Raw genomic sequence first — 14,413 nt, forward strand, 5'->3', positions numbered from 1 at the left:
AGGGAACATCTTTATCCATGATGCAATTCTTGTATAAGGAAGCCCATTCTTTGGAGCAAATGAAAAGAGAATGGAATTTCAGAAGTCTTAACAATATGGGCATCTTCCTTTGCGCAGAAATCAATCAGCATCATACCCCACCGCCAACCCTAGCACCCTGGATTTGGGGAATGTAGTGGGTCTAGAAGCAACACTCTATTCCTGGATTCCCAGAGGGGCTCAGTGGCTCAGAGTAGTGGGAGGGAGGGAACGGAGGGGACGATATCCTTTCCCCACTTTACCAGGGAATCAGATTATCAGGTGGCATGCTTTGCTACATCTTTAACCCCTGCCAGGACAGAAAAACTTTTGTATCCCCGGCCTCTTTCGCTGAAACTGAGTAGGTGGATGGCTCTGGAGATCACAGCCAGGAGGATAACTTTGGGGGTGGGATGGGGGAAACTTCCAGTCTCTTAATGCCTTGGGTTGGCACTCCTGGAACCCACCTTGCACAGCCTTCTCAGCAGCGCAATCTCAGTTCTCTTGGCACAAAGTCTAGGAAGGCGGGTCATCCAACCATCGGACGGTGGCCAATCCTAAAAGTGCTCTTGACAAGAGACTGAATTAAATGCTGTATGTGTGCATGCTGGGCTCAGTGGGAGGAGGAGGAGGTAGGGCGAGGGATTAAAAAATGTTCCCTGCAGGGGCACCTGGGAGGCTCAGTCAGTTAAGCGTCATGATCTCAGGGTCCTGGGATCCAGCCCTGCTGTCAGGCTCCCTGCTCAGTGGGGAGTCTGCTTCTCCCTTTCCCTTTGCCCCTCCCCCGGCTTGTGCTCACTTTCTCTCTCTCTCAGATAAATACGTAAAATCTTAAAAAAGGATGTTAACCGCATATTTCACCAGCAGCACTGAGCACATCCTGCCACGGGCCTACCACAGTGGCTAAAAGAAGCTGAAGACGGGTCGCTGCCAATTTCTTCCTGCGCTCCCCCCCACCCCCCGCAGAGGCTGAGATGAAAATAATAGACTCGACATCTGGAGAACAGAAGTTCTTTTGCAATTTCTGTTTTCATTTTATATGCTTTTGAAAGAAAGAAAGAAAGAAAGAAAGAAAGAAAGAAAGAAAGAAAGAAAGAAAGAAAAAGAAAGAAAAAGAAAGAAAAAGAAAGAAAAAAGAATAGTTTCGAGCATGGAGAAGATCCATCCTGTCACATAGGCTTTTTGGTATTTTCAAAGGTGCTCGACTTTGACTGCACCTCCCGGATCCATCTGGAAAACCGCATCACCGGAAACACTGAGCATTGCCAAAGGCATTTGCTTTCAAGCCTCCTGGTGCACCAAAAGAGCTTGCTGTTTCCACAGAACTTCCAAGTGTGAAATTAAAATTTTGCAGCTTCACAAGTTGAACTTTGTATAATTTCACCGTCTCCTCCTCTCTTCTGGAGAGCAGTCAAACCAGCAAGTAGAATGGCTGTGTCCCCACTCCTTGGGGTGGGGGACCCGAGAAGGTGGGTGGAGCACTCCTGACACTAACCTTTCCTTTCCCCGCTGCGGGATCTGCGCCAGCTAGTAAGCCTCTCTGAGCCTTTCAGCGTCTCTGATTCCTTCTTTGGTCAAAATAAAATGGGGTGGAGAATAGGAGACCCGCAGCGTTGCAGTACAGGCCACGGACACAGAGCCGTCATCCAAAAAATGGTAATGACAGTGAAGAAACTTTGGCAAACAAAACCATAAGGCACATGGAAGGGACAGAAATATCACCCGCCATCCCGATACCCGTGGACACGATTCTTTCTTCCTTTGTGCAGGTTATAGGACCCACACGTAATCCGTCTGCATCACATCACCAGGTGAGGACTTTCAAAATTAAAAGACTTCTCTGACTTGATTTTCAGCCTAAGCAGATTTACCCATCTTCAGAGTCTGTCTTACTAGTACAATCCTCCGACACTGAGGACGGATCAAGGCGGATGTGGGCCAGTGGGGAGGTGAGAGAAAGTCAGAAATGTCATCCTCTGATCAGGATCCCAGTCTCAGCTTCAGGGGAGGGATGTTCGTTTCGCCAGTCCAAAGAGTGGAGGATGGATTTCTCCATCAAAGAGCATTCCTCAGCTCCCCGTTGCTCTAACCCCCATCTCCTGCCTATGTGAGTGGCCCAGCTGGCACGGGCACGGTCGAGCATGACTGCAGGGAACAGATGGTGGGGGCTGGTCCCTAACATTGGAGGCAACAAGGAAGTGCTACTGGGTCCAGTTCTTGGGTGAGGCAGGAGGCATTTCAGGCCGTGACTGGGGAACTCCTGCACTGGTGAGGTACCCATTCTCCACACACTTTTTTTTTCTTGATTTTATTTATTTATTTGAGAGAGGGAGTGAGAGAGACAGCATGAGAGGGGGAGGGTCAGAAGGAGAAGCAGACTCCCCGCTGAGTGGGGAGCCTGATGTGGGACTCAATCCTGGGACCCCCAGGATCATGACCTGAGCCAAAGGCAGACGCTTAACCGACTGAGCCACCCAGGCGCCCCTCTGCACACACTTCTGCAGGTGATCCTGCAAACTATTTCTAGCCAAGTGCCATAAATGTGGCTAGGTCCACTCACCTGCTCCCCATTTGTACACTTTTTTCATCGGCAGGTTATAACTGGGAGCCCTAAATTTAGTCAGTTGACACCACCTCCACTTATTCTAAAGAATGACTGACTCTAGCTCCTTTGGGCTCTTAAAACATTTAAAAAATTTTTTTATGAGGCACCTGGGTGGTACAGTCAGTTGGGCACCAGACCCTTGGTTTCGGCTCAGCTTATAAACTTGGGGTCATGGGATTGAGCCCCCAGTCAGGCTCTGTGCTCAGCACGGAGTCTGCTTGAAGATTTTCTCTCTCCGTCTGTCCCTTCCATCCCCGCCTCATCCCCAGCGCGCCCTCTTAAATAAATAAATAAATAAACAAACAAATAAATAAATAAATATCTTTTTAAAAAAAGATTTTATTTATTTGAGAGAGGGAGAGCAAATGAGCAAGAGAGAGAGACAGAACCAGCAGAGAGAGCAGAACCAGGCTCCCCTCTGAGCAAGGAACCTTACGTGGAGCTGGACCCCAGGACCCTGGGATCATGACCTGAGCTGAAGCCAGATGCTTAACCAACTGAGCCATCCAGGTGTCCCAATAAATAAATCTTAAAAAAAATTTTTTTGGGGGGTGCCTGGGTGGCTCTATCAGTTGAGCATCTGATTCTTGGTTTCGGCTCAGGTCATGATCTCACGGTCCCGAGATCAAGCCCCGTGTCAGGCCCCGTGCTCAGCATAGAGCTGCTTGTCCCTCTCTCTCCCCCTCTGCTCCTCCCATCACTCGTGCTCTCTCTCAAATAAATAAAAACTTAAATTTTTTTTTTTTTAATTTGAGGGGTGCCTGGCTGGCTCAGTCAGTAGAGCATGTGACTCTTGATCTTGGGGTTGTAAGTTTAAGCCCCATGTTGGGGTCAATTACTTAAATAAGTAAACCCCCCCAAAATTTTTTTATTGCGGTAAAAACATTAAACATGAGATTTATCCTCTTAATAGGTTTTTAAGTGTACAATACAGTATTGTTATCTACGGGGACAATGTAGAGCAGATCTCTAGAATTTATTCATCTTGCATAACTGAAATTTTATGCCCGACTAGCAATTCCTCCCCCTCTCTCTCTGAAGCCCCTGGCAACCACCATTCTGCTATTGCTTCTACGAATTTTACTATTTTAGATACCTCACAGAAGTGGAATCATGAATTAGTTATCCTTCTGTGACTGGTTTATTTCACTTGGGACAATATTTTCAAGGTTCATCCATATCGTCACATATCGCAGGATTTCCTTCTTTTTAAAGGCTAAATAATATCCCATGATATGTATGTACCACGTTTTTTTATCCATTCATCTGTCAATGGACACTTAGGTTGTTTCCACATCTTGGCTAATGTGAATAGTGCTGCAATGACTGTGGGAGTGCTAACATCTCTCTGAGATCCTGATTTCACTTTTGGAGAGGATAAATACTGAGACTTGGGATGCTGCAACATATGGTAGTTCTATTTTAATTTTTTGAGAAACCTCCATACTATTTTCTATTTTACATTTTCTTTCTTTTTTCTTTCTTTTTGGTGAGGATTTATTTATTTATTTGAGAGAGAGAGAGAGTGTGGAGGGCAGGGAGAAAGGGCAGAGAGAGAGTATCCCAAGCAGATTCCCTGCTGACTGTGGAGCCTGATGTGGGGCTCAATCCCAGGACCCTGAGATCACGACCTGAACCGAAACCAAGAGTCAGATGGATGCTCAACTGACTGAGTGACCCAGGCACCCTTCCATACTATTTTCTATAGGGTTGCACATGTTGCATTCCCAACGGAGTATAAGGGTTCCAATTTCTCCACACTCTCACCAACACTTGTTTTTTGTCTCTTTGATAATGCCCATCCTAACATATGGGAGGTGGTATCTCATTGTGGTTTTGATTTGCCTTTCCCTGATGATGAGTGATATCAAGTTCCCTTACATGTACCTGTTGGCCATCTGTATGTTTTCTTTGGAGAAATGTCTATGCAAGTCCTTTGCCCATTCAAAAATTGGGTTATTAGGGGCGCCTGGGTGGCACAGCGGTTAAGCGTCTGCCTTCGGCTCAGGGCGTGATCCCGGCGTTATGGGATCGAGTCCCACATCAGGCTCTTCCGCTATGAGCCTGCTTCTTCCTCTCCCACTCCCCCTGCTTGTGTTCCCTCTCTCGCTGGCTGTCTCTCTCTCTGTCAAATAAATAAATAAAATCTTCAAAAAAAAATTGGGTTATTAGTTTTTTTTTTTTTTCTATTGAGTCATAGGAGTTCTTTACATATTTTGGAATTTTCTCCTTATGGGGTATATGCTTTGCTAATGTTTTCTCCCATTCCACAGATTGCCTTTTAGTCTATTGATTGTTTGCTGTGCAGGGACTTTTTACTTTGATGTAGTCCACTTGTCTATTTTTGCATTTGTTGCTGGGCTTATAGACATTTCAAATCCACCTATTTCAAGATTTTAATGTAGACTCTCCAGAGACTATATAACACCCCCTAAATAGTCATTTGGTTTCTCTTTTTTCCAGTGTCCTCTTTTCAGTAATGACCTCAATATTCTTTTAGTTGCCAGGAATAGTAACAGAAGACTAGAGAACTGAAATGCCACATTCATATTTAACACATACATCTAGGCTTCCATCCCGGAAACCTACAATATACTTTTTTTTTTCTTTAGGGATCAAAAATTAGCAGCTTTTCTGAATGCAGCATTATAACCAGAAGTGGAAGCTGTGATCACCAAGACAGCATGGTACTGGCACAAAAACAGACACACAGACCAACAGAACAGAATACAGACTCCAGAAATGGACCCTCGACTCTATGGTCAACTAATCTTTGACAAAGGAGGAAAAAAAATCCAGTGGAAAAAAGACAGTCTCTTCAATAAATGGTGCTAGGAAAATTGGACAGCTATATGCAAAAGAATGAAACTTGACCACTCTCTCACACAATACACAAAGATAAACTCCAAATGGATGAAGAACCTCGATGTGAGACAGGAATCCATCAAAATCATAGAGGAGAGCATAGGCTGTAACCTCTTCGACATTGGCCACGGCAAATTCTTTCATGACATGTCTCCAAAGGCAAGAGAAACAAAAGAAAAAATGAACTTTTGGGACTTCATCAAGATAAAACGCTTCTGCACAGCAAAGGAAACAGTCAACAAAACAAAACAAAAAGGCAACCCACGGAATGGAAGAAGATATTTGCAAATGACACTACAGATAAAAGACTGGTTCCAAGATCCATAAAGAACTTCTTAAACTCAATACCCAAGAAACAAATAATTAAATAAAAAAATGGGCAGAAGATATGAACAGACACTTTTCCAATGAAGACGTATGGCTAACAGACACATGAAAAAATGTTCAACATCATTAGCCATCAGGGAAATTCAAATCAAAACCACATTGAGATACCACCTTACGCCAGTTAGAATGGCAAAAACTGACAAGGCAAGAAACAACAAATGTTGGAGAGGATGTGGAGAAAGGGGATTCCTCTTACACTGTTGGTGGGAATGCAAGTTGGTACAGCCACTTTGGAAAACAGTGTGGAGTTTCCTCAAAAAGTTAATAACAGAGCTACCCTATGACCCAGCAATTGCCCTACTGGGTATTTACCCCAAAGATACAGACGTAGTGAAGAGAAGGGCCATATGCACCCCAATGTTCATAGCAGCTTTGTCCACAATAGCCAAACTGTGGAAGGAGCTGAGATGCCCTTCAACAGACAAATGGATAAAGAAGATGTGGTCCATATATACAATGGAATATTACTCAGCCATCAGAAAGAATGATTACCCAACATTTGCATCAACATGGACGGGACTGGAGGAGATTACGCTAAGTGAAGTAAGTCAAGCAGAGAAAGACAATTATCATATGGTTTCACTCATTTGTGGAACATAAGGAATAGCAGGGAGATCGTTAGAAGGAAGAGAATAATGAAGGGGGGGGTAAACGGAAGGGGAAATGAACCCTGAGAAACTATGGACTCTGGGAAACAAAGTGAGGGTTTTAGAGGGGAGGGCGTGGGGGGATAGGCTAGCCCGGTGATGGGTATTAAGGAGGGCATGTATTGCATGGAGCACTGGGTGTTATACACAAACAATGAATCATGGAACACTACATCAAAAACTAATGATGTACTGTATGGTGACTAACATATCATAATAAAAAAATTAATTAAAAAAAAAACGGAAGCTAACATCTATTGAGTACTTTTGTGCCAGTTTCTGATGTAAATACATTATTTCTATCAACTCACTCAGTCCTCACCAATAATCCTACAAGGGAGGTACTATTATTACGCCCATTTTAGAGAAAGACTGAGGAACTTGACCAAGGTCACATGTGGAAGGTGGTGGGACTATGAACCTAGGCGGTTTGGTTCTTACATTGCTGCTCTTCATCACAATGCTGCTCTGATCTTAAATCCCCTCAGATTACATATATATCTTGGTTAACTTCCTTGTGGCAGAGTTTACATACAAGGAAATGCCCAGGTTTTCAGTTGGCCAAGTTATGAGGTACCCAGCTATGTAACCACCAGCCCGGTAAAGATCTAACACTTTTCCATCAACTCTCGTGCTCCTTTCCAGTCAATCTTCCTCACTTCTTGCCAGGTGAATGCTGGTCTGATTGCTATTGCCCTAAGAGCTAATATATTTTTGAAGATAATGTGAGGAAGGCAAGAGAGAGGTCTTCCAATCATGTACCCATGTACAACCAATCTTATAGGAGTTTCAAGCTTCTAGTTATGGAAGAAAAGTCATGAACCTGCAAGTATTTTCCAACATGTGTTCCCTCTAGATGATGTTTGGTGATAAAAGTGTCTGGGTCATGCTATGGCATTTCTGTTATCTTTCACCACCCCTACCCTGAACCACATCTCCTCTTGAATATGTTCTTGGTGCCTACTGGGTATACTATTAAGAAAAAGACAATAGGGGCACCTGGCTGGTTCAGTCAGAAGAGCATGCAACTCTTGATCTCAGAGTCATGAGTTTGAGCCCCATGTTGCATGCAGAGATTACTTAAATAAAAAGAAAACTTAAGAAAGAGAGAAAGAGAGAAAGAGAGAAAGAGAGAAAGAAAGAAAGAAAGAAAGAAAGAAAGAAAGAAAGAAAGAAAGAGAAAGAAAGAAAAAGAAAGAGGAAGAAAGAAAGAAAGAGGAAGAAAGAAAGAAGAAAGAAAGGAAGAAAGAGAAAAAGAGAGAGAAAAAGACAATAAAAGTAAATACACTGAAGCCAAAATTAAATGAAAATGAGTTTTGAAACAATGGTTCAATAAAGCTAAATAGTTTTCTTTATTGCAGAACTTGAATGTGCTAATTTATGTTGGGTGTCCCCAAGGAGATTTGGTATGTAGTGTTTCTCACACTCACTGACCACAGCATCTTTTATGATGGAGTACATCAAAGGCCAGTGAGTATGCTCCCAACCATAGAATGTGCTGAACTGAGATCCATCCTGCGAAAGATTTTGACTTCCTAATTAGTTTTTTGTTCTCATTAGTTATGGATAATTAATCTTTTAAGTTAAGCCATAAAAACTATAGAGAGTAGGGGCGCCTGAGTGACTCAGTTGGTTAAGCATCCAACTCTTGATTTTGGCTCAGGTCATGATCTCAGGGTTGTGGGATGGAGCCCCGAGCAGGGCTCCCCACTTAGTGGGGAGTCTGTTTGTCTCCCTCTCCACTGCCCCCCTTCGCTCACTCTCTCAAATAATCTTAAAAAAAAAACACCAAAAAAACCACCTTATTTAAAAAAACAAAACGAGAGAGTAAAAATTAGTCTCTATCTGGGAAACAAACTGAGGGTTTTAGAGGGGAGAGGGTGGGGGGATGGGCTAGCCCGGTGAATGATAATGCAGGATGAACAGTCAAAGAGGTGGTCCGGGAGAGAAATTCCTAGAGGATCAATCTAAGAGATCTGATAACCTTAAAGAGAATAAAAACTCGGAGGGTAGGGAATTCTCAAAGAAATAATGCAAGAAAATTTCCCAGAACTGAGAGACGTATGTTCCAGTTTGAAAGGGCCCTGTGAGTGTCTAGTTAAATAAATAATCTTAAAGATTTATTTATTTGAGAGAGAGGGAGGGAGGGAGAGAGAGAGAGAGCGCGCTCGTGTGCATGGGGAAGAGAGGGAGTGGGAGAGAGAGTCCCAAGCAGACTCTGCATGAGCTCAAGGCCAAACTTGGGCGTAATCTCACGACCCTGAGATCACAACCCCGGCCCAAACCAAGGGTTGGATGCTTAACTGACTGCGCCACCCAGGCACCCCAAATATTATTATGATTACTTTTTAAAAAGATTTTATTATTCATCAGAGAGAGAGAGAACACAAGCAGGGGAAGTGGCAGAGGTAGAAGAGAAGCAGGCTCCTCACTGAGCAGGGGAGCCCGATGCGGGGCTCAATCCCAGGACCCTGGGATCATGACCTGAGCCGAAGGCAGATGCTTAACCAACTGAGCCACTGAGGCGCCCCTTATCCAATACCTTATATATTGTGTAATTCTAAGAACATTCCTCAGCCTTGTCCGTGGATGAGAAATTTGTTTTGGGAGAGAGCTTCTCTTCACATATTCCAGCTGGCAGAAGGCTCCCGGTTCTTGGGTCAGCAGTTGGGACAGCTTCCTTAGGGTCAAGGCCTGAGATACTCAGAAGCAGCATCTTTGCTTTTGATCGACCATCAGCCAATTTCTCATGGGTTTATCTTCCAATAAACTTACACTACTTCCTGAGGTAACTTCACTAAGGACCACCTGGAATGGTGGTGGCCGCTCTGGGGAACCTGGACATGCATAAGATTGTTCCTTTGAGAGGTGCCTCAGAACAATGGAAGAGACAGTCTCATCTGTCTAAAGGAGAGAGAACTTCATTGAATGTAGGAGGCTCCTATCCTTAGCCTCCACATTTCAGAGATTAATAAACATTGGTGTTTTACTAGTATGGTTTGGTAATATATATGTATTTTGTATGTAGGCTCCACACCCAGCGTGAAGCCCAGCACGGGGCTTGAACTCACAGTCCCCTCTGAGATCAAGACCTGAGCTGAGATCAAGAGTCAGATGCTTAACCAACTGAGCCACCCAAGCGCCCCTGGTTTGGTCATATTGTTAAGGGCCTGAGTTATTGTTTAAATCATCTGTAAGAACTCTCCTTGTGTGTGTGTGTGTGTGTGTGTGTGTGTGTGTGTGTGTGTGTGTGTGAAAATACACTTTTTTCTGCATTTAAACTTTCTCATTTGTCCTTGCAGAGGGAAGATAATCAGCCTTTGACGGTTATAGTGTCCTATTTGTGTCAAGCTTGCTTCCTCTCACTTAGAGTCCGAGAGTTTGCTTCTCATAGACCACTAAGTACAGGACAGGCCTTTTAGATTTTGTGATGTCGTCTTGTCCCTTAGCCCACCGGCTGCCTCGCTGATGGGAGAGAATGAATGCTACTCTCTATTCTTCGTTTGCAAGGGGGGAGTGCCTCATCAGGATTCCTGTTCTACAGAGCTGCCCAGGGGAAGCCATGCAGCACTGGGACAAAGGACACGCCATCTGGTGAGCAGCTCTCCCCTTCATCTTCTTCCCCACGGGAGGGAGGTGGTTTTCTGTGTACTCCAGAAGTGCTCACATCTGCCTCCTTATACGAAGCAATAGACTTTCATTCAGCCAGCAAATTTCACTGAGCTAACTGCTAAAAACTGGGGCAAAAAGGTGAGAGGGAGGACCAGAGGAGATCTTTGGTATAAAAGGGCCCCCTGGTACCCTTCCTTCCCTGAGCCTCATCTCAAAACAAGGCCAATTTCAACATGTAGGAGCCTATAGGTTAGGGCTCATCCTTATGTATGGAGAGTCTAGATCTCACATTTGTTTAAAAAAAGAGCATGTATGCATTCGATACGTAAGTGGGATTTCCTTAAACAGGATTTCACATAAGCTTTCAGATATATGGATGACTCATGACGCAGTCCTGTTTCTGTAGATGAGTAACACGGTGACATGCTGTCTGACTTCCAGAAACCTTCCCCTTTTCCTGAGCAGCTGCTTTATCTATATTACTGTATCTTACGGTCACGGCATTTACGAATCTGGAAGGAATCTTTAAGATCAAGTCCAATCCTTACATTTTACAGATGAGAAATCCCAAGTGGCCTGCTCGGAGCCACGGAGCTCTCAACAGCAGAAGCAAGGTCTGATGCCACAGTCCTGTGCTCTCCCCATCGGACACCCAGGCTTCTGAGCTCTGTGGTTTTCACACATAGCTGAGGTTTTAGAAAGGGCTCCAGGCCACTGAATGTGGATTTTCTCATACACCTCTCCCCATTCTTTCCCTTCAAGACCACAGATTAATGAGGTGCTTAAAATACATACTGAATTCAGATTTGTGACTGTCTTTCTATATTTCTTCCTAGTTTATGCTTTGGTATATAACTTACTACTTTCTAAGGTGGTGAGATAGAGAAGAAGAAATACAGGAAAGTGAGCAGAAGTTACCTACACGTAATTAGTATTAAAATATCAATCACTGGTCCTACGTTGAGACCATTTAAGTTTTCATGTGGCGTTGGTTGGGACAGAGGTACGTAAGGAACCCTTGACAAATTTCTGTGGTACCTTTAGACCATAAGATATTGATGAGTGACAGAAAGAGTTTAATCCTGAAGAGGTGACCTGATGTTGACCTATCTTTTGTAGGTGGCCACAATCCATCACTCTACACAAAAGGCTGGAGCAAGGCATTAGCTGATTTCTAAGAGTCAATTCATTCTTATGAATTAAGAATTCAGATCCAATATGGCTGTCTTCATAAGTCACTTGGTAAGAAAAATAGTTACCAACTGCCCACTATACAAAATACTGTGTTAAGCCTTGGAGAAAGGATGAGAGACTGTTCTTGCTTCTGAGAGGATAAGATTCTAAAAGGCATATACTTATTTATTTTAAAAAAAGATTTAGTTATTCATTTGAGAGAGAGTGAGTGCACACGCATGAGCAGGGGAGGGGCAGAGAGAGAGGGAGAGTATCCTCAAGCAGACTCCCCATAGAGTGCGGGAGCCCGACGTGGGGCTCCATCCGAGGACCCTGAGATCATGACCTGAGCCAAAATCAAGAGCAGGCCCTCAACTGACTGAGCCAGCCAGGAGCCCCTGGAAGGCTTATATTTAAATAATCTCCCTAGAATGGGGTAATATCTCATTAAAAGACGTTATTTCATCAGACTGTAAATAAAAAGATTTCTGGAAACCAGCAATTAATCTCCAAACTAAAGGGAATACTGGCAAGCTCTGCTTTGGAAGAATAAAGCAGCAAACTTTCTAGGGATGGATTACCCACTGATGAAGGCTGTGTGTGAAATATTCTGTGAGGGCTTATATGTTCACTCTCTCTGATGGGCACGCACATACGTACCACTGTGGTGCCGTAACAAGGGTGCTGGATTGGTACTTATAATGTAGGATAAACTTCTGTTTCTTCCCATGTAATAGTTTTGGAAGGTTAAGTTATTTAACCTTTTGGAGGCAATTTACTCATCTATAAAATGAAAGGATTGGAGGAGAGCCTGGCTGGCTCAGTCAGAAGAGCATGTGACTCTTAATCTCAGGGTTATGAGTTTGAGCCTCACGCTGGGTGTAGAGATTACTTAAAATAAATAAAGAAAATTTAAAAAATAAAATAAAATGAAGGGATTAGAGAAGATGACTTTTCTAAGTTCTCTTGAGGCTCTGACATCCCAAGTATGCTATTCCATATCTGAACGATAAACAGAGGGACTTTGAAACTATTTAGATTCCCTATATTTTGACAGTGAAAAAGAATAAAATACTAATTCAAGGAAAAATAGGGGGCACCCAGTTGGCACAGTCAGCTAAGCAACCGACGCTTGACCTCTGCTCAGGTCATGTTCTCAGGGTCCTGGGATCGAGCCCCATGTACGGCTCCACACTCAGCACAGTATCTGCTTGAGTTTCTCTCTCCCTCTCCCTCTGCGCCTCCCACTCATGCTCTCTTTCTCTAAAATAAATAAATAAATCTTAAAAAAAAATAAAGGAAAAATAGATGCTTAAAATATACTAGACTTCACACTTTGTAGACTCCTTAATCAGATACCTTCCTTAGTGATTATAGATCACAGTCATTTCTGTTTTAATTAAAAGAGGATCTGGGGGCACCTGGCTGGTTCAATGGGTAGAGCACATGACTCGATTTAGGGGTTGTGAGTTCAGGCCCCACGCTGGGCATAGAGCTGACTTGCGGAAAACAACAACAACAACAACAACAGGATCTGGTTTCGGATCATCTATCGTAACATCAGATGACGTTTGAGAATCTACCAGGCGAGGGGAAAACGTCAGGCACTCACATAAGATGCAGACCTACGTGGGTGTCAAAGAACACAGGACTTTGAATCCCGCCACAGGCTGAAACGCTATGAAGAGAATTTGTTCACCTTGCTCTGGGTGCCGTGCCCAGCCCTGCTCCTGCTGCGGAGCATGAAGGTGAAAGCCGGCTCTGCAGGACGTGCTTCAGACTGAGACCCGGAGAGCTCATTTACCCCCTTCACTCCCCTGTCTTCTGACCCTTCCACACTCCCGTCAGGCAGAGCTTTATGTGGGAGTGTATTTAAGATACTTCAAAATCGCACATGAATACCTGACTTACACCCCCCCTAAACAAAACAAAAACCTAAACTGACCCCAACCACAGCTATATGAGGTCCATTGACCTTTTTAGTTTTCTGGGAAAAGGAGGAGAAACTTACTGTCATTAATTTATTTTCTGTGTGTTCTGAGGTATTTTACTTGTATAAGCAAATTAAGGTTCATTGAAAATAAAAGCTATTTTGTTATTTTTTTTAAAGCTAAAGATTCTCCATCTTTCTCTAGAAAACTTCTCTGAACCTAAATGCCTATGAAGCATAAAGTTGGAATTACAGAAATGTTCATAGCTTTTAGTACCTCACCTTCAAATTGGTTTCATTTTCTCTCAATTTTTACTCAACCATGTTAAATAATACCTTAAGAGCTTTACTTTTTTCTCCATACTTGAGGGAGGTTCCATTTTAGTAACAGAAAAAAAAAAAGTATTTGAAATGAAGCATTAGCTTGAGATAACTTACCTCTACCTTGACTCCAGACCAACTTGGATTTCCGATTCTTTGAGCACGTCAGTGATTTGGGGAACCAGTAAAAGAGCCGGGCTATTCTTCTGAAGGTCTTGTTGAAGTCACTCCTTATGGCCATTGCTAGAACTATGAACGTTCCAGAATGACTCCCTACAGAGAATATAGATGAGGAAAACAGAGTAACACCCACATGACACTTTAGCTGTGAACTCTTCCAGCCAATATGTCTGGGGACCACCTGTTAGCCCTAAATCCCCTTCCCCTGTCATTCCTTTGCTTTGTCCTTTAGACCTTAGCCCTCATAACTAGAAACTGGTATTAATAGATGTTCTTTCTAAAGAAAGAGTTTTAAGCTTCAGAAACTCTAACCTATTATAACACTTGATAATTTTTAAGCATAGAACTCCCCCCTCCCCTCATAAAAACAGAATTACTTTCATAGAGGAGCAAAGTAACCAGTATCTTAAGTTCAGCATCCAGCAGAATTTCAATGCAATTTATAGGACTTGGTGATTAACAAGCTACCGCCCAAAGCCATAGCCCTGATCGCATTGGTTTTGTACAAATTAAAAATGTTTTATTTTGTACAGACAGAAAATTTTTCCAGTGAAAATATTATATGTATTTTAAACTCTGGCAGGAATTTATCCCAGAAAAAAAAAATGATTCTTACAAGCCAAGAAATGTGTAAAAGAACAAGATTTTTTCTAGGTTCCTGTTTGGAATTTGACC

This window comes from Ursus americanus, chromosome 17 (assembly GCF_024610735.1).
Source record: "Ursus americanus isolate L20-20 chromosome 17, mUrsAme1.1.p, whole genome shotgun sequence".
NCBI classification, from domain to species: Eukaryota; Metazoa; Chordata; class Mammalia; order Carnivora; family Ursidae; genus Ursus; species Ursus americanus.